This window comes from Rhinoderma darwinii, chromosome 3 (assembly GCF_050947455.1).
Source record: "Rhinoderma darwinii isolate aRhiDar2 chromosome 3, aRhiDar2.hap1, whole genome shotgun sequence".
In the NCBI taxonomy this organism is placed as follows: domain Eukaryota; kingdom Metazoa; phylum Chordata; class Amphibia; order Anura; family Rhinodermatidae; genus Rhinoderma; species Rhinoderma darwinii.
In genome coordinates, this window is record NC_134689.1 from 216482248 (window position 1) to 216501224 (window position 18977).

Genomic DNA, 18977 nt, shown 5'->3' on the forward strand with positions numbered 1-18977 from the left:
CACTTTTATTCCTGGGGTTGCTGACCATTGTGGGACCTGGGCGGAAAATGAAATTGCAGGATCCCAGAACACGGGAGGCCCTGCACCACTTGACCCTGCATCACTAAGCCATGCACATGGGGATTTGACAGTGACGACTGATTCCACCACCATAGGGCTCTGGGGTCCAGAGGTAGAAGTAGAACTTGAGTCGTCACTGTCTGGAAAAGGTTCTACATCTGAAGCAGAGTCGGTGTCACTACATGAACTGCCAGTGCATAGCAAGGTGTATGCTTGCTCAGCAGTAAACCTTCTCTGAGCCATTATTTAGGTAGAACTGTAACCATTAGGCTACTAACTTATGTTTAATTATTTTTTTTTTACATTTTTGGGTATATTTTTTCAAACTAAGGAAAAAAAAAAAAGGATACCTTACCTATGACTAGGTAGATAAAGACATTCCTGAAACCAGCGCAAGAAAAATTACGTAAAACTGGCTAAGAACAGGTAATAACCTGACGTCGCCAGAAAACGTATTGATCACTTGTGCTCACACAGGGGTTGAGGGAGTACAAACGGGATGATCAGGGGGCACAAATGGTGTGATCAGGGGGCACAGACTTGAAAAGTTTGTGTTTTTTTCACTTTACTTCACTTCTACAGCTCAGGATTTGGATATAGTGTCTCTCTCTCCTCTCACAGATCAACTACAGTGAGGGGAGAGGAAGACACAGCCCATGTCCTGGCTGTATTTTCAAAATATAATAACATAGATCACTGTGATAGGTATATCACAGTGACTACGTCAGCAGGGACCACTCAGATTGGTCTCCCTCTGTTACTATTTGCCATATTCTGCCACAGGCAGCATTGACAATATGCAAACGGCGCATGCGTGCACCATTTTGAGTATCAGGGACATGGGTGGGTGGGGGAATCGGGGGTCTAATAGGCCCTTATTTTTACTATTTCTCACTTCTCTCACAGAATATATTCTGTGAGAAAAAAGAGAGCACTAACCGCCGCGGTTTTTATGGTGATCGCCATTATTTGGTGAATAACGGAGATCACATGACCGGGGACCAGACAAAATGGTCCTCGGTCTGTGCTCCGAGACCTTAGCTTTCTCCGTAGCTGAATACACTCAGTCTAAGAGCCCCCCCCCCCGCGGGCGCTAACTTATGCCAAAGCGCTGCCATGAAAAGGCGGAGCTCTGGCATAAGTACCCTTAATGGCCGCCGTGAAAACATGTATACGCGGTCATTAAGGGGTTAAAGCAACATGACTTCTTAATCACAAAATGGATCCTTCAGGCTACAAGATGGATGCCAGATTTACAAGTTGGTGCCAGATATACAATATGGAGTCTACACAAAAAGGAATAATTTAAACACATTTTAATCACTTTCACATTTAACACCTTTGGTTTATTTGAGGACATTTTATATCCAAGCCAGGTACTTACACGGGGCTTATCTCCCCTTGAGGACTTACCTAACCTTCTCACCTCATCCCCTGGGCACGCCAACAAAATTCCTTCCCATACTCGTTTCCCTCATGCTTGATGAAAGTATCTAGGATGGTGGGTAATCATTTAGCCTTAGCTGCGAAGCATTGCAAAAATTTTGGCATGCCCCAGAATATGAGGCGCAGAAGCAGATATAATGCAATACATAATAAAACAACCTGCAGGAAACTCTGGAGCAAACCCATGGTCTCTGTGTCTATTACTTCTCTCCAATATATCAATATAACCTATGATTTGGATCTGGATAACTTTCCTGGGCGAGTGTCAGTTGATACACTTATCTAAAATTTCAGTCTAATATATTTTGGCCATTATTGCATCTACACCAATAGAGAGGAGCAAACTAAATGAGGTCAAACGGTACACAAAAAAGAAAGCTACAAAAATACACTACAATACATTAGAAACAATATGGTCAGGGGCATAGCTATAAGAGGTGCATAGGTAACAGTCGCATCTGGGCCCTGGTGCCTGTGGAGGCCCAAAAGCTCCTCTGCCACACAGGAAGAAACCAGTATTATAAATGGCGCATGGCAGATGAGAGGCCCTAGTATAGATTTTGCACTGGGCCTAGTAGCTTCAAGTTACGCCTATGAATCTTGGTAATGAGGCAGTGAAGGTTTGAGGATCTTGGTAAAAGTTTTATTTCTGTTCCAGCCTGACTGTTTCCTTGCTCAGAAATCAGAGTCCATAAAGTAACAGTTGGGTGAGTTTGGTGTTGAAGAACTTGACTGGCCGCACAGAGCACTGACCTTAACCCCATCAAACACCTTGGAAATGAACTAGAACTGAGATTGCGAGCCAGGCCCTCTCATCCAACATCAGTGTTTGACCTGGCAAATGCTCTTGTGGATGAATGGGTAAAAATGAACTCCAAAATCTTGTAGAAAGCCTTTCCGGGAAGAGTAGAACTGTTTTAGCTGCAAAGGGGGGACCAACTCCATACTAATGCCTATGGATTTAGAAAGGGATGTCCTAAAAGCTCCTGTAGGTGTAATTTGTCACAATCCTTTTGGCCATATAGTGTACATGATGGCATTATTCACACTGTCCAACCACAAAATTTAAACCATCTGCCTAATATTGTGTAAGTCCCCCTCGTGCTCTGATGAATAGCATGGATTCCACAAAACCTCTAAAGGTGTCCTGTTAATTGGCTATATTTGCCCACAATATGATGCACTGAATAACAGGAGTTTTACCACTAAAATGTCTACACTAATTTGATTGATCTTCCAGACAATTTCATGTATCACAGATTGGCACTGCTCATGGCATTGTAAGTTGAATGTGGTTTCAAGTTACGATGGACAGAAAAAAAACATTGTAAGTTTAAACTATTGTAACCTGAGGCCATTGATACTTAAGAGACCACTGTACTGAAAAATCATTTTCAGAGAAAACAGCATAGTTTTTCTTTTTAAAGCTGGTCCGTGTTATCCTGTTGGATAGAATTTTGACAGATTGAAGTTCACAGATATGTTACCATGTACAGTGCACTAAATTCAGATACACTGTCAAGTACCAGCTTGACATTTATAATCCATATCAAAGTGCTGAGTGCATTGCCTAATTGATTCTAGTATAATTAATAGAGTGTTTTTTATTTGTTGATGTTTAAATGTAACTTTAAGCATACTCATGACAAGTGAGATCAGGGCCAAGACAAATATAGTTTAGAACAAAAACAGAGAAGCAAAACATAAAATGTGCTTTTAAATTCCTGCCGAATGAAATTACAAGCTTAAGGCCGGGTCCCCACGTAGTGTAAACACTGCGGATTTCTACAACGGAATTGTGGATCCGCAGCATTTACAGATTTAAAAAATGTCATGCCCACACTGTGGAAAAAAACACAGCGTAAACATTAATAAATTGACCTGTGGTGAGTAAATTAAAAACGGAGCATGTCAGTTTATACTGCTTTTTTGTTGATTTTCCATTGCGTGCTTTCACCATTGAATTCACAGCGATTACGCCTCAAAAATCTCAGCTACGGAAAACAAAAAAAAATCATACTTACCCAGAACTCCCTCCTTCTTCCTGCAGTCCGGCCTCCTGGGATGACGTTTCATCCCATGTGATCGCTGCATCCAATCACAGGCTGCAGCGTCACATGGTCTGCAACATCATCGTAGGAGGCCGGACTACGCACAGTAAAGACAGGGGGTAAAGTAAGAACCGCAGCCGAAATTCTGTTTGAAAAACTGCACCACAATGTGGTGTGATTTCTCAGACGGTATGTACGGTGGTTTCCAGGTCGGACACGCTGTGTGATTTTTACACAGCGTATCCGCCCAGTGGGACCCTGTCCTAAGATACTTGTCTGTCTTTTTTATGAAAGGATATACTTAGTTTATAATGGTATTTTTATTTCTCTTCGCAGGAACAGTAGTAATATAGTATATTACTATATTTTTATAGATAGATAGATGATAGATAGATAGATAGATAGATAGATAGATAGATAGATAGATAGATAGATAGATAGATAGATAGATAGATAGATAGATAGATAGATAGATAGATAGATAGATAGATAGATAGATAAACCTGCTCTCATAAAAAATGGGTTTAAACAATTTAACTTTGAATTTTTAACACACAAGATATTTTGCCAGTTCACAATAACTACAAAAGCCGGTACTAAAGTGAGTGGAGAGTTGGAGTTAGGATGCATTAATACCTCTGTGTTATCTGTCAATGTGAAGACTAAATATTTCTTTTCAAAAGCAGCAACTTATACATACCGTACCCACTTACCACTGTGAGTTTGCACAAGGGTATAAGACGGCGCTGATCAGAAGAAAGAGAGGAGTCCACTACCACCAATGATATATGTTATATTTACATCATGAATTTTAACAATTGCCGCAACTAGAATTTACAGTATGGGCCAAATCATTTTTATGTTTCGATTATAAGTGAACAATTTCTCGCTGATCCTTTAATTGCTGCACACATTTACACTATGCAGGTACTGCAAATGTTTGCACGATATTAAGATTTGATTATTTTTTTACACAATTATCACCCCGTATAAATGTGCCTTTAGACTCATAGAGTGCTCATATAGTGCCATATTTTACCCACAGTGTCATATAGTGCCCAAGGTGCCATACTTTATTCACATAGAACAAACTAGTGCCCACACAGTGCTGGAGAGACAAAGGAGGGTCAAGATCCAAACTCCACATAAAAGGAGAATGTGGCCTCTGTTTATCTCATGATTCCAGAAAAAACAGATGAGAACACTATCACCAACAAAGTATGCAGTACGTACATCATGAATTTAAACGATTGTTGAAAGTAGAATACATGGGCCAAAGCTTAGATATTGGTATCATATTATATCCCAAAATCTTAGCTTCAAATTACACCATGATCAAAGCAAGCTGCACAATTTGGAGAACAGCCCTTGTTTGAAGTTGGGGAGTAAGATGAAAAGTTTAACTTCCTGGTTCTGTGTCTGTGTGCGGAGAGGTGTCGGTGACTAATGTTGCTCATGACATCAGGAACAAAGTCTGACACTATGATCTCTCCCCTTGTCCAACCTTCCAGTGACCCTGGGAGTATGATACATGAACTTTTCTTCATGTTATCACACTCCTTACAAATGAGAGAGGATATGTGCTCTCTGTCACATGTATTTTTACTACCAAATGGGCTAGAATATAAGCAGTTGCACATCTAACCATTCCCTGCGTCTAATCGGGCTGCTTGTCGGTGGTCTGTGACAGATGTTATGATATTTACTAACATTTGGATCACAGATATTTTTATTTCTTCTAAGTGGCACTTATGAACTCTGCACATCTTAAACAATTATCTTTAGGAGGTGTTGTGCATTTAAGCAGTTCTCGACCGCTTACTGTAATTTCACGTCGGTGCTTGCTGGGCTCTGTGTAGCGCCGACTTGTATTCACGGTGGGTGTTAGCAGAGCGATCAGGTGCCTCAGAGTACCACTGACACCTGGATCGCTCTGTTGACACCTGCCTCTGGTCCCGGAGACATGATCGGGACCTGATTGGCCCAGGTCCCAATCATGTGATGGTCATGGTAACCAATCATGGCCATCGAAGAGAAAGTTTGTTGTAGCAACAAACTTTCCCGGGATCTAATATTTATAACACTGTCTCTCCCCTGCTGTTCTGTCAGCGAGTGATCTGAGAAGAGACAGTGTCACATCTGTGAATATCACAGAAAAAGACACACAGTATAAAATTTCCCCCAATCCCATTAATCTGCCTTGTTAGGTAGGGTTTAGGGTTAGGTTAGGGTTAGGCTAGGTGATTGGGATATAAAAGTATTGGGGTATAGTAAGTAATAATTTAGGGTGAAGATTAGGGTAGTATAAGTTATATAGATATATACAGTTAGGTCCAGAATTATTTGGACAGTGAAACAAGTTTTGCCATTTTAGCTGTTTTCCAAAACATATTCAATATACAGTTATATAATCAATATGGGCTTAAAGTGCAGATTCTCAGCTTTAATTTGAGGGTATTCACATCCTAATTTGAGAAAGGGTTTAGGAATTACAGGTCTTTAATATGTAGCTGCCTCTTTTTCAAGGGACCAAAAGTAATTGGACAATTATCTCAAAATCTATTTAATGGGCTGCATGGGCTATTCCCTTGTTAATCCACCATCAATTAAGCAGGTAAAAGGTCTGGGGTTGATTCCAGGTATGGCATTTGCATTTGGAAGCGGCTGCTGTGAACCCACAACATGAGGTGACAGGAGCTCTCAATGCAAGTGAAACAGACCATCATTAGGCTGAAAAAAAATGAAGAAATCCATCAGAGAGATAGCACAAATGTTAGGAGTCAAATCAACTGTTTGGTACATTCTTGAAAAAAAGAGCGCACTGGTGATCTCGTGAACATCTAAAAGGCCTGGACGTCCACGGAAGACAACAGTGGTGGATGATCGCAAAATTCTTGCCATGGTGAAGAAAAACCCCTTCACAACATCTACCCAAGTGAAGAACACTCTCCTGGAAGTCGGTGTATCAGTATCTAAGTCTACGATAAAGAGAAGACTTTGTGAGAGCAAATACAGAGGGTTCACCACAAGGTGCAAACCATTAATCAGCCTCAAAACAAGAAAGGCCAAATTAGACTTTGCCAAACAACATGTAAAGAAGCCGCCCAGTTCTGGACATTATTCTTTGGACAGATGAAACTAAGATTAACCTGAACGAGAATGATGGGAGGAAGAAAGTATGGAGAAGGCTTGAAACGGCTCATGATCCAAAGCACACCACATCTTCTGTAAGACATGGTGGCGGCAGTGTGATGGCATGGGCATGCATGGCTGCCAAAGGCACTGGGTCACTGGTGTTTATTGATGATTTGACTGAAGATAGAAGCAGCCGGATGAATTCTGAAGTGTTGGGGGAAATACTTTCTGCTCAGATTCAACCAAATGCACCAAGGTTGATTGGACGTCGCTTCACAGTACAGATGGACAATGACACAAATCATACTGCGAAAGTAACCCAGGAGTTTTTTAAGGCAAAGAAGTGGAATATTCTGCAATGGCCAAGTCAATCGCTTGCTTAAGAAAAAACTTAAGGCAGAAGGACCCACAAACAAGCAACTACTGAAGACAGCTGCAGTAAAGGCCTGGCAAAGCATCACAAAGGAGGACACCCAGCGTTTGGTGATGTCCGTGGGTTCCACTTCAGGCAGTCATTGCCTGCAAAGGATTCTCTACAAAGTATTAAAAAAAATATATTTTATTTATGGTAATGCTAATTTGCCCAATTACATTTGAGCCCCTGAAATGAGGAGGATGTGTAGAAAAATGGTTGTAATTCCTAAACGTTTCACAGGATATTTTTTTCAACCCCTTGAATTAAACCTGAAAGTCTACACTTCAATTTAATCTCAGTTGTTTAATTTCGAATCCAATGTGGTGGCATGCAGAGTCCAAATCATAAAGGTTGTGTCACTGGCCAAATAATTCTGGACCTGACTGTATATATATATATATATATATATATATATATATATATATATATATATACTGTATATACTGTACCAGTTCATTCAAATTATTTTCATTAAATTGATTAATTTAGAAATGTACAACTAATTTTTAAATGCTGTTATATTAGTTATATTAGTAATCAATTAATTTGATAGGAAGTACTGTGCCAGTTAATCAATTAATTTGTCGTGGCAATTAATTTGTTCTAATTAATTTAAAAAAATTGAATTAATTTGATATACGTTGTTAGTTCAGCAATTTTAATCATTCATGTTTAGATACGTTTACGTATAGAAAATATAAACTTAATAAAATGCCCCGTCAATTTTATTCTGCAGAGGAGGCTTATGCCCTTTTATGTTCTGACAGCGAAGAAAGTGTCTTGTCAGATGGTGATGACAATTTTGAGGGTTTTGCTCTCAGCGAAAGCGACTGCTCAAATTCTAGCAGTCATTCTGGTTCATCCTCAAAAATGACAAGGACCAGTACAGGAGAGGTAGAGAGGGCTGTTAGAGAAACATCTCCAAATCAGGGCACGATGCCCAATACAGGCAACGTGCCTAGCTATAGTAAAGAGGTGCCTGCCAACCTACAAGGGAGTTTGCCACTTGATGTAGCATTTACTAGATGGGAGGCTTCAAATTCTGGCACTTCATTCATCCCTGACTTTAATGCCGTTCCAGGTACAAATGTGGAGGTGGAAGGTTTTGGACCAATTCATTTTTTTTAACTTATTTATATAAAATGATTTATTAGAACATATTATTTTCCAAACAAATTTCTATTCTTCCCAATTTATCTTTTAGAATTCCTGTTCCTATTATGCCAGGCAAAATTTATGGAGGCCAACAGATATTCATGCCATATTTGCCATGGGGCTTGTTAACCCCTTAAAGAGGCTCTGTCACCAGATTTTGCAACCCCTATCTGCTATTGCAGCAGATAGGCGCTGCAATGTAGATTACAGTAACATTTTTGTTTTTAAAAAACGAGCATTTTTGGCCAAGTTATGACCATTTTCGTATTTATGCAAATGAGGCTTGCAAAAGTACAACTGGGCGTGTTGAAAAGTAAAAGTACAACTGGGCGTGTATTATGTGCGTACATCGGGGCGTGTTTACTACTTTTACTAGCTGGCCGTTCTGATGAGAAGTATCATCCACTTCTCTTCACAACGCCCAGCTTCTGGCAGTGCAGACACAGCCGTGTTCTCGAGAGATCACGCTGTGTCATCACTCACAGGTCCTGCATCGTGTCAGACGAGCGAGGACACATCGGCACCAGAGGCTACAGATGATTCTGCAGCAGCATCGGCGTTTGCAGGTAAGTCGATGTAGCTACTTACCTGCAAATGCTGATGCTGCTGCAGAATCAACTGTAGCCTCTGGTGCCGACACGATGCAGGACCTGTGAGTGACGTCACAGATCTGCACTGCCAGAAGCTGGGCGTTCTGAAGAGAAGTGGATGATACTTCTCGTCAGAAAGCCCAGCTAGTAAAAGTTGTAAACACGCCCCGATGTACGCACATAATACATGCCCACTTGGACTTTTACTTTTCAACACGCCCAGTTGTACTTTTGCAAGCCTCATTTGCATAAATACGAAAATGGTCAAAACTTGGCCAAAAATGCTCGTTTTTTAAAAATAAAAACGTTACTGTAATCTACATTGCAGCGCCTATCTGCTGCAATAGCAGATAGGGGTTGCAAAATCTGGTGACAGAGCCTCTTTAAGGACGCAGCCTGTTTTTGCCTTATGGACCAGGCCATTTTTTTCAAAACAGACATGTGTCACTTTATGTGGTAATAACTTTGGAATGCTTTCACCTATACAAGCGATTATGAGATTGTTTTCTCGTGACATATTAGACTTTCAGTTAGTGGTAAAATTTGGTCGATACATTTAGTGTTTATTTGTGAAAAATACCAACATTTAGAGAAAATTTGTATAAATTAGCATTTTTGTAAATTTAAATATATCTGCTTGTAAGACAGATAGTAATACCACACAATGTAGTTACTAATTAGTATTTCCCATATGTCTACTTTATGATGGCATTGTTTTTTTTTTACATTAATTTCTTTTTCTGGGACGTTACAAGGCTTAGAACTTTAGCAGCAAGTTCACGAAAATATCAAAAGGCTATTTTTTTTTAGGGACCAGTTCAGATCAAAAGTGACTTTGAGGGCCCTATACATTAGAAACCCCCCCATAAATCATGACATTTTAAAAACTGCACCCCTCAAAGTATTTAAAACAGCATTTAGAAAGTTTATTAACCCTTTAGGTGCTTCACAGGAATTACAGCAATGTGGAGGTGAAGTTTACAAATTTCATTAGTTTTTTTGCAGAAAATCAGTTTTAATCCATTTTTTTCTGTAACACAGAAGGTTTTACCAGAGAAAAGCTACTCAATATTTATTTCCCACATTCTGCAGTTTTTAGAAATATCCCACATGTGGCCCTAGTGTGGTAATGGAAAAAAAAAGCACCCCCACCATTTCTAGAGCAGTTTCTCCTGAGTAAAACAATACCCCACAAGTGGTCATAAACGGCTGTTTAGACACATGGCAGGGTTTAGAAGGGAAAGAGTGCTATTTGGCATTCAGATTTTCCTGGATTGGTTTGCGCAGCTATGTCGCATTTGCAAAGCCCCTGAGAGATCAAAACAGTGGAAACCCCCCAAAAGTGACCCATTTAGGAAGCTACACACCTCAAGGAACTTATCTAAGGGTATAGTTAGCATTTTGACCCCACAGGTTTTTTTTGCTGAATGTATTTGAATTAGGCCATAATTACTGGTATTTAAATTTATATGGGGGCATGTGTAAGTTGTGAAAAGCAAATCAGAGTATAATAGAAGGGTACATAAATAATAAAATTAATAATTCATCGATGTGTGGTAAACCTTGAAGCAATCCTTCATGCACAGACCTGGTTTTTCGGGGCAGGTGTCGCACTGATAAGTGGTGTCCTTTCTTATGCCCCTTTTGTTACACACTCTGCACCTATTTTGGGATCTTCCCTTCTTTCCAGTTTGGGGAACGATGCCGGGAAATTGTTGCCCTGGTACAATACGGGCACTCTCGTTCTCAGCAGATGTGCTTGGGCCCTCCCCTGCCTGGTTTTCAAACATGAGTGCCTTGATAATCTCCTCTTGAAAATTAAGTCATGACCCTGTCCGACCTGCACATTGGAATAGCACGTAACCGTTATACAATGCCATCTTGACCATGTGCACGGCCACCTTTTTGTACCACACCCTTGTTTTTCTCATGGTACTATACAGCTTCAGCACTTGATCTGAGAGATCAACCCCTCCCATGTACTTGTTATAGCCCACGATGCAATCTGGCTTGGGGGTCATTGTGGTGCTACCTCGTGCAGGGACAGGGGTGCTGCCATTCTCATGTACTAGGGTCAAGAGAAGGACATCCCTCTTAACGAACACCACATTCTCATTGCATAGTGCCCTGCTCCCACCCCTTCTGACACTTTAGCCAAGCAGTGTTTCAGGGAGGCCTCTCTGTTTTTTGTGCACCGTGCCGCATTCTGCAGTATTTGTGGTGGAAAGGCATTTAAATAGTGGGATGCTGGTGTATCCATGTAAAGGTGGTAACCCTGGTCCAGCAGTGGGTACATTAAATCCAACACTAACTCCCACTAACTCCCAGGACGGGGGTGCATTCTGGTGGTTCGATCCTGGAGTCATTCCCTTCATAAACCCGAAACCTGTAGGTGTACCCTAAGCTACTCTTGCACAGTTTGTACATTTTTATCCCATAAGTTGCCCACTTACTATTCAGGTTATGGTGGAATTTTAGCCTTCTCTTAAAATGTGCAGGGGACTATTCTATTGCAATGTTCTTTTGGGGGTTCTAAGTTTCTTGAAATTTGGTGCAGAAAAGATTAATGACTGGCCTGATTTTGAATAGGCAGTCATACGTGGCGTCATCACAGGGTGGACATTGTGCATTATCATCATTATGCAAAAATTTCAGAATAGCTTCAAAGCGAGTCCGGGGCATGGCCATGCAGTAAATTGGGGTGTTGTACAAAACATCTGTACTCCAGTATTGCCTGATCTGTGGCTTCTTTACTAGCCCCATATGCAGCACAAGGCCCCAAAATATGAGCATCTATAGGGTTCCACTTGAAGGGCCTAGCATATGATGACGTGGGGTTTTGGGCAATAAATTGCTGGGCGTATAAATTTGTCTGGGCCACCATTAAATTCACTAAATCCTCACTGAATAAAACCTTAAAAATATATTTTTCTGTGAGGCCTTCAGTCTCAAAATGAGTTCCTGAGCTGCCTATGAATTCAGGGATCTGAGGCTCATAATTCTCAGGGGGTGGGTTCCACACGGGATCACTTATCTGGGCGGTTGTCTCAGCTGATATCCTGAGTTGCCTTTGCAGGTGTTCCTCATCACCGGATGATGATGAGGAGGAGGACAAGATGTATGGGGCGAATTCCTCTTCTCCCTTGCTGGCCGAATCAGTGTCAGAGGCCAGGATGGCGTATGCCTCCTCTTCTGAATAGACCCTTGGGGATGATTGGGCCATTTTTATTAGGGAGGGTGTGTAGTGCTTGAACACGTGTAACACTGACTTTATTTTTACACAGGGGGTTGTGCGTATTGTGCTTTTACACATGTATTTCAAAATTGCTGAATAAAAATTAAAAAAAGAAGAGAAGAAAGAAGCAAAATAAAAGTTTAGGAAAAAAATGTAGTATAAAAAATTTACTGAACAAAATTTAGTAAAAAATTATGGCAATACAAAACTGTAAAGAATTTCCTGCCTACCAGACACTACAATTTAGTGACACTTAATCTGCAATGCTATATATTAGTGGTAAAAAAAACTGTAGTATAAAAATGATACTGCAGTAAATTTAGACTATAGCTATGCTATGTAAAATTTAGTGAACGATCTTCAGTAAAAAGAAAACTGAACGTCCTTCACTAACTGACGCTAAATCTGTAGTGCTAAAAAAACACTGTAGCGTAACAATTATACTGCAGTAAATTTAGACGAAACTATAAAGTTACGGTAACCACTGACACTAAATGTAATAATATATTTTAGAAAAAAACTGTAGTATAAGAAATATTCACCTAAACTGTCAGGGTAACTTCCTTCTCCCTGTTATCTCACACCGAATAACCACCTCTGTAAATTGAAAACTGAACGCATGAATGCATGGAAAAAGTACACCACACAGACAAATGTTGGTAGACATCTTTCCCTCAGTTAAGTAGGAAGTGAACTAACTTTATTTGAACAAAGAACACAAAGAAACCTTCTCTGTAGGAAGGTGGGATGTGCTTAAGCCCCATTGGCTCCATTCAGTTGTAAGTCCATCTGTACACTCCTCTTGCATTCCAGGGGCGGTGTCTTCCATAGGCGTGTTTCTCATACATTCTATATCTTGTTTCATTTACAAATCTTTGTGTAATATACTGATTTTTAGTTTATATAAAGTAATAATGTTTTTGCAAACAATATACATGGTAATGATCCCTGACAAAACTACCGCTACCCTAAAGTCCTACCTATGCAAATACTAACTACACCTAACTATATGTTATTAAACTTTTTTTTTACAGTTTTATATATATATATATATATATATATATATATATACATATATAAAAAAGGCCCCCAAAAAAACCTGCGTCAACAAATTACCACATAAACTCAGCACTCAGTGGCCGCGGGGCGCACACAAGAAGATGGTGCAGTAAAAATAGGCCAAAAAATAAACCTGCGCGAAAATCTGCGTCAACAAATTACCACTGAGGCTGATTATGGACTCAGCAGTCAGTGGCTGCAGGCGCACACAAGAGGATGGTCCAATAAAACCAGGCCCTAAGTAAAAAACCTGCGCCAAAAAATGAGTACAAATGCTGATCAGTGATGGCGGTCACTGATCAGCGATCAGAGGCTGCAGGGCACACACACGGAGATAGTGCTGGCAGAAAAATGGAAAAAAACCTGCGTAAAAAAAATTACCACAGATGCTGATCAATAATGTTGGTCACTGATCAGTACTCAGTGGCCGCAGGTCACGCCCACGGAGATGGTGCAAAACTGACAAAAAAAAGTCCTGTAGCAAAAATTGCTGATCAGTTATGGCGGTCACTGATCAGCCACCACAGGGGGGCAGGGGGGGAGGATAGGTAAGGGGGGGAGGGGGGAGGAGCGGTAAGGGGGGGGACAAGAGCAGGGACTGGGAAATTTAGGGAACAGTAGTGCTGCTGCTGCTAAAAACAAAGTTAGCAGCAGCAAAGTTGATGATCATTATCACTCACACACAGTGAGTGATCATAGAAGCAGGAAGGGCAGGATCAACGCTCTGGAGGACAATCGCAGGTCAGTATCTGAGACAGTAGGTTTGCACCAGCACTGCTCGACGTTCCTAACTGGAATGAGGCAGGCAGTGCTGGTGCAGGGTGTTTGAAACTCCCGCCATGGCTACGATTGGTCAGTCCATGCAGACCGACCAATGGTAGTGATTAATAGGGGTGGCACCATGATTGCAGGTTTTCAGTCCCAATTCCGTGGACCCAGGAGTGTGGAGCTGCTGTTGTTGCTGTGACGCTTCAACACAAGCTCCAGGAGAAGGAGCGTCCCTCTCCTCTCTGTGTGTCGATGACGCAGAAAAAGGGGCTGGCTGCCTGGCTGAATTCAACAGCTAATCCAGCCCCTAACTCCCTTCAGGCTTAGCTGATGAATTGAGCCAGACAACCAGCACTTTTATACGCGTCATTGACAAACACAGAGGTTAGAGGGAGCTCCTTCCCCCAGAGTCTGTGTCGAAGCAAGAACGGCCGGATCCATGCAACGGGCAATGAAAAGCTGCAAACCGTGCAGGTTTTAAAAATGAAGTATAGAAAGTTTCTTTATTTCACAAAAGCAAAGTAATGTATTGTCAAAATGCAAGCTGAAAGCCAAAATGCACACAGTCCACTCAAGGGCCTGAAAAATGCCCAAGCAGTGGGTAATGTACATACAGTATATAGGGTAACTACACATTCCTTAAGGGGTGAATTTTCCAAAATATGGTCAGTTTTGGGGTGTTTCCACTGTATTGGTCCCTCAGAGGCTTTGAAAATGTGACATGGCCTATACACACCATTTCAGATGCATTTAAGCTTCAAAAGCCAAATGGCGCTCCTTCCCTTTTGAGCTGTGCTGTATGTCCAAACAGCAGTCAATGACTGCAAATGTGGTTTAATCATACTCGGAAAAAAATTCTTTACAAAGGTTGCGGTGATTTTTCTCCTTTAGTTCCTGTGGAAATTAAATCATAAAATCATAAAATTTATCAAAACCTATATTTTATTGGAAAAAAAATAGATTTTCCTAATTCCCATAATTTTTTGCAAAAAGCCTGTGGAGTCAAAATGCTCACTATACCCCTAGATAAATTCCTTGAGGGGTGTAGTTTATGAAATGAGGTCACTTTTGGGGGGTTTCCACTGTTTCGGTCCCTCAGGGGCTTTACAACTCTATGCAAACCATTCCAGCTAAATTTGAGCTCCAAATGGCACTCTTTAACCCCTTCAGGACCCAGCCTGTTTTGGCCTTCAGGACCCAGCCGATTTTTTCAAATCTGACATGTGTTACTTTATGTGGTAATAACGTTGGAATGCTTTTACCTATCCAAGCGATTCTGAGATTGTTTTCTCGTGACATGTTGTACTTTATGTTAGTGAAAAAATGTTGTCGATAATTTTGGTATTTATTTCTGAAAAACACCACAATTTAGAAAATATCAGCAAAAATTAGCATTTTTCTAAATTTAAACGTATCTGCTTGTAAAACAGATAGTAATACCACACAAAATAGTTACTAGTTAACATTTCCCATATGTCTACTTTATGTTTGCATTGTTTTTTGAACGTCCTTTTATTTTTCTAGGACGTTACAAGGCTTAGAACTTTAGCAGCAATTTCTCTTATTTTAAAGAAAATTTCAAAAGGCTATTTTATCAGGGACCAGTTCAGTCAGGTTTGAAGAGGTCTTGTGGTGCCAAAACAGTGGAAACACCCCAAAAGTTAAGGAATTTATCTAGGTGTATAGTTAGCATTTTGACCCCACAGGTTTTTAGCTAAATTTATTAGAATTAGTCTGTAAAAATGAAAATCTACTTTTTTTCTGAAAAAACATAGAAATTTTTAATATTTACAAGAAATAAAAAAGAAAATGCACCCCAACATTTTTAAAGCAATGTCTCCCGATTACGGTAATATCCCATATGTGGTAATAAACTGCGGATTGGACCCACAGCAAGGCTCAGAAGGGAAGGAGCGCCATTTGGATTTTGGAGCATGGATTTTGCTGGATTTGTTTTCGGTCCCATGTCGCGTTTTCAACCCCCTGGAGGGACCAAAACAGGGGAAACCCTCCAAAAGTGACCCCATTTTGGAAACTACACCTATCAAGGAATTTTTCTAGGGTATAGTTAGCATTTTGACCACACAGATTTTTCGCTAAATATATTGGAATTAGTCTGTAAAAATTAAAATCTACTTTTTTTCTGAAAAAACATAGAAATTGTTAATATTTACGAGGAATAATGAAGAAAATCACCCCAACATTTGTAAAGCAATGTCTCCTGATTACAGCAATATCCCATATGTGGTAATAAACTGCTAATTGGACCCACAGCAGGGCTCAGAAGGGAAGGAGTGCCATTTGGATTTTGGAGCACGGATTTTGCTGGATTGGTTTTCGGTGCCATGTCGCGTTTGCAACGCCATGGAGAGACCAAAACAGGGGAAACCCCCCAAAAGTGACCCCATTTTGGAAACGACACCTCTCAAGGAATTTATCTAGGGGTATAGTTAGCCTTTTGACCACACAGGTTTTTTGCAGAATTTAGTGGAATTAGGCAGTGAAAATGAAAATCAACTTTTTTTCTGAAAAAGCATAGAAATGTTAAATTTTTACAAGGAATAAAGGAAAAAAAGAACCACAACATTTGTAAAGCATTTTCTCCTGATTACGGCAATACCCTATATGTGGTAATAAACTGCTGATTGGACCCATGGCAGCGCTCAGACGGGAAGTAGCGCCATTTGGATTTTGGAGCACTAATTTTGCTGGATTGTTTTTCTGTGCCATGCCGCCTTTGCAACGCCCTGGAGAGACCAAAACAGTGGAAGCCCCCCAAGTTACCCCATTTTGGAAACCCCCCTCAAGGAAGTTTTCTAGGGGTATAGTGAGCATTTAGACTCCACGGGTCTTTTGCAGAATTTATTAGAATTAGGCGGAGAAAATCAATATCACTATTTTTTTCCACTAAAATGTTGAATTTTCTCATTTTCACAAGGGATAAAGGAGAAATAAACAACCAATTTGTGTAAAGTTATTTCTCCCGGGTACGGAAATACCCCACATGTGGTCATACATGTTTTTCATTAGAAATTAATTAACCCTTTCAGGACTGATCCATTTTTTGCTTTCTTATTTTCGTTTTTCACTACCCGCCTTCCAAGAGCCATAACTTTTTTCTTTTTCCGTCAGTAGAGTGATGTGAGGGCTTATTTCTTGCGGGAGGAATTGTAGTTTCTATTGATACCATTTAAACTGCCATAAAAAGTACTGGGAAACTGAAAAAAAAATAGGAAAATATAGGAATATAGGAAAAAAAATCTGATTCCATTTTTTGGGGTTTTCGTTTTTACAGCTTTCGCCGTGCAGTAAAAACGAAAACTACAGCGATTTTGGCGCTTTCAATTATTTAAGTTTTTTACGGTGTTCACCGTGCGAGTTAAATAATGGTATATTGTAATAGTTCGGCCTTTCACGGACGTAGCGATATCAATTCTGTTTATTTTTTTACATTACTTTTGAAGAAAAATGGGAAAAGGTTTTTTTTAAAACTTTTTTTTCTTTCTCACTACTAATAACTTTAATTCTTCTACACATTTTATTAGTCCCCTTAGGGGACTTGTACCAGCGATCATTGGTTCGCGGGTACAATATGCTGCGATACTAATGTATTGCAGTGTATTGTTATTTTTACAGGCTTCTGTAACCGCACGATCGCTGTTCCTGTCCGTTAGTCCTGGGTGTCAGCTGTAATACACATCCGACGCCCGCAGCATATGGAGCGGGCTCAGCACGTGAGCCGGCTCCATACATCACCCCCGCACCATGACGTGCTATTAAGTCATAGTGCTCAAAGGGGTTAATGCACAGCGGATGGTGTGAATATTGCAATTTTGCACTGATGTGCCATTTTAGTGCATAATATGTTGTGCCCAGTTTGTGCCACTGAAGACAAATACCTCATAAAGCGTTAAGCGGGTTCTCCCGGGTATGGGGATGCCATATATGTGGGCGCAAACTGCTGTTGGGGACGCTGCAAGGCTCAGAAGGGAGGGAGCGCCATTTTGCTTTTGGAGCGCAGATTTTGCTTGGTAGTTTTTCTGTTTGGGGTTTTGCTGGTATTTCTGTTTATAATGTGGGGACATATGTAATCTGTGCGGAGAACATCAGGGCATAATAAGAGGGTATAAAAATGCGGTAAATAAATAATAATTCATAGATGTGTGGCCGGTGTCGCACTTATAAATGGTGTCGGATGTTATCCGCTTTTAGAAAACACTGCACATTTTGCATCGCCATATTCTGAGAGCCAGAACTTCTTTATTTTTTCACCACCTGAGCTGTGTGAGGGCTTATTTGTTGCGGGACAATCTGTACTTTTCATTGGTACCATTTTGGGATACATGCGATTTTTTTGATCACTTTTTATTAAAGTTTTTTGCAAGCCGGGTGACCAAAAACAAGCAATTCTGACAATGTTTTTTTAGTTTATTTGCGGCGTTCACCGTGCACTATAAATGACCATTATATTTTATTCTGCGGGTCGGTACGATTACGGCAATACCATATGTATATAGGTTTTTTTTTATGTTTTGCAGCGTTTGTGCAATAAAATATATTTTTTATAAAATAATTTATTTTCTGTCACCATATTCTGAGAGCCGTAACTTTTTCATTTTTCAGTCAAAAAAGCGGTGTAAGGGCTTGTTTTTTGCGGGACGGGTTGTAGTTTTTATCGGTATTATTTTCGGGTACATGCGACTTTTTGATCACTTTTTATTCTCTATTTTGGTAGGGGTGGTGACCAAAAAATAGCGATTCTGGTGTAGTTTTTTATTGATTTTTTTTGGGGGCGTTCATCGTGCGGGAAAAACAACATTATAGTTTTATAGTTGGGGATGTTACAAACGCGGTGATACCAAATATGCGTACTTTTTTTAACGTGTTCATTTTTTTCCTATAATGAAAGACTTATAGGAAAAAAATGAAGTGTTTGTTTATATAACTTATAACTTTTATTTTTACACTTTTTTAAAACATTTTTATTATCTTTTTTTTACTTTTTTCACTTGTCCCACTAGGGGACACTTAGACTTGCAGCTTTGATCGCTGCTGGAATACAT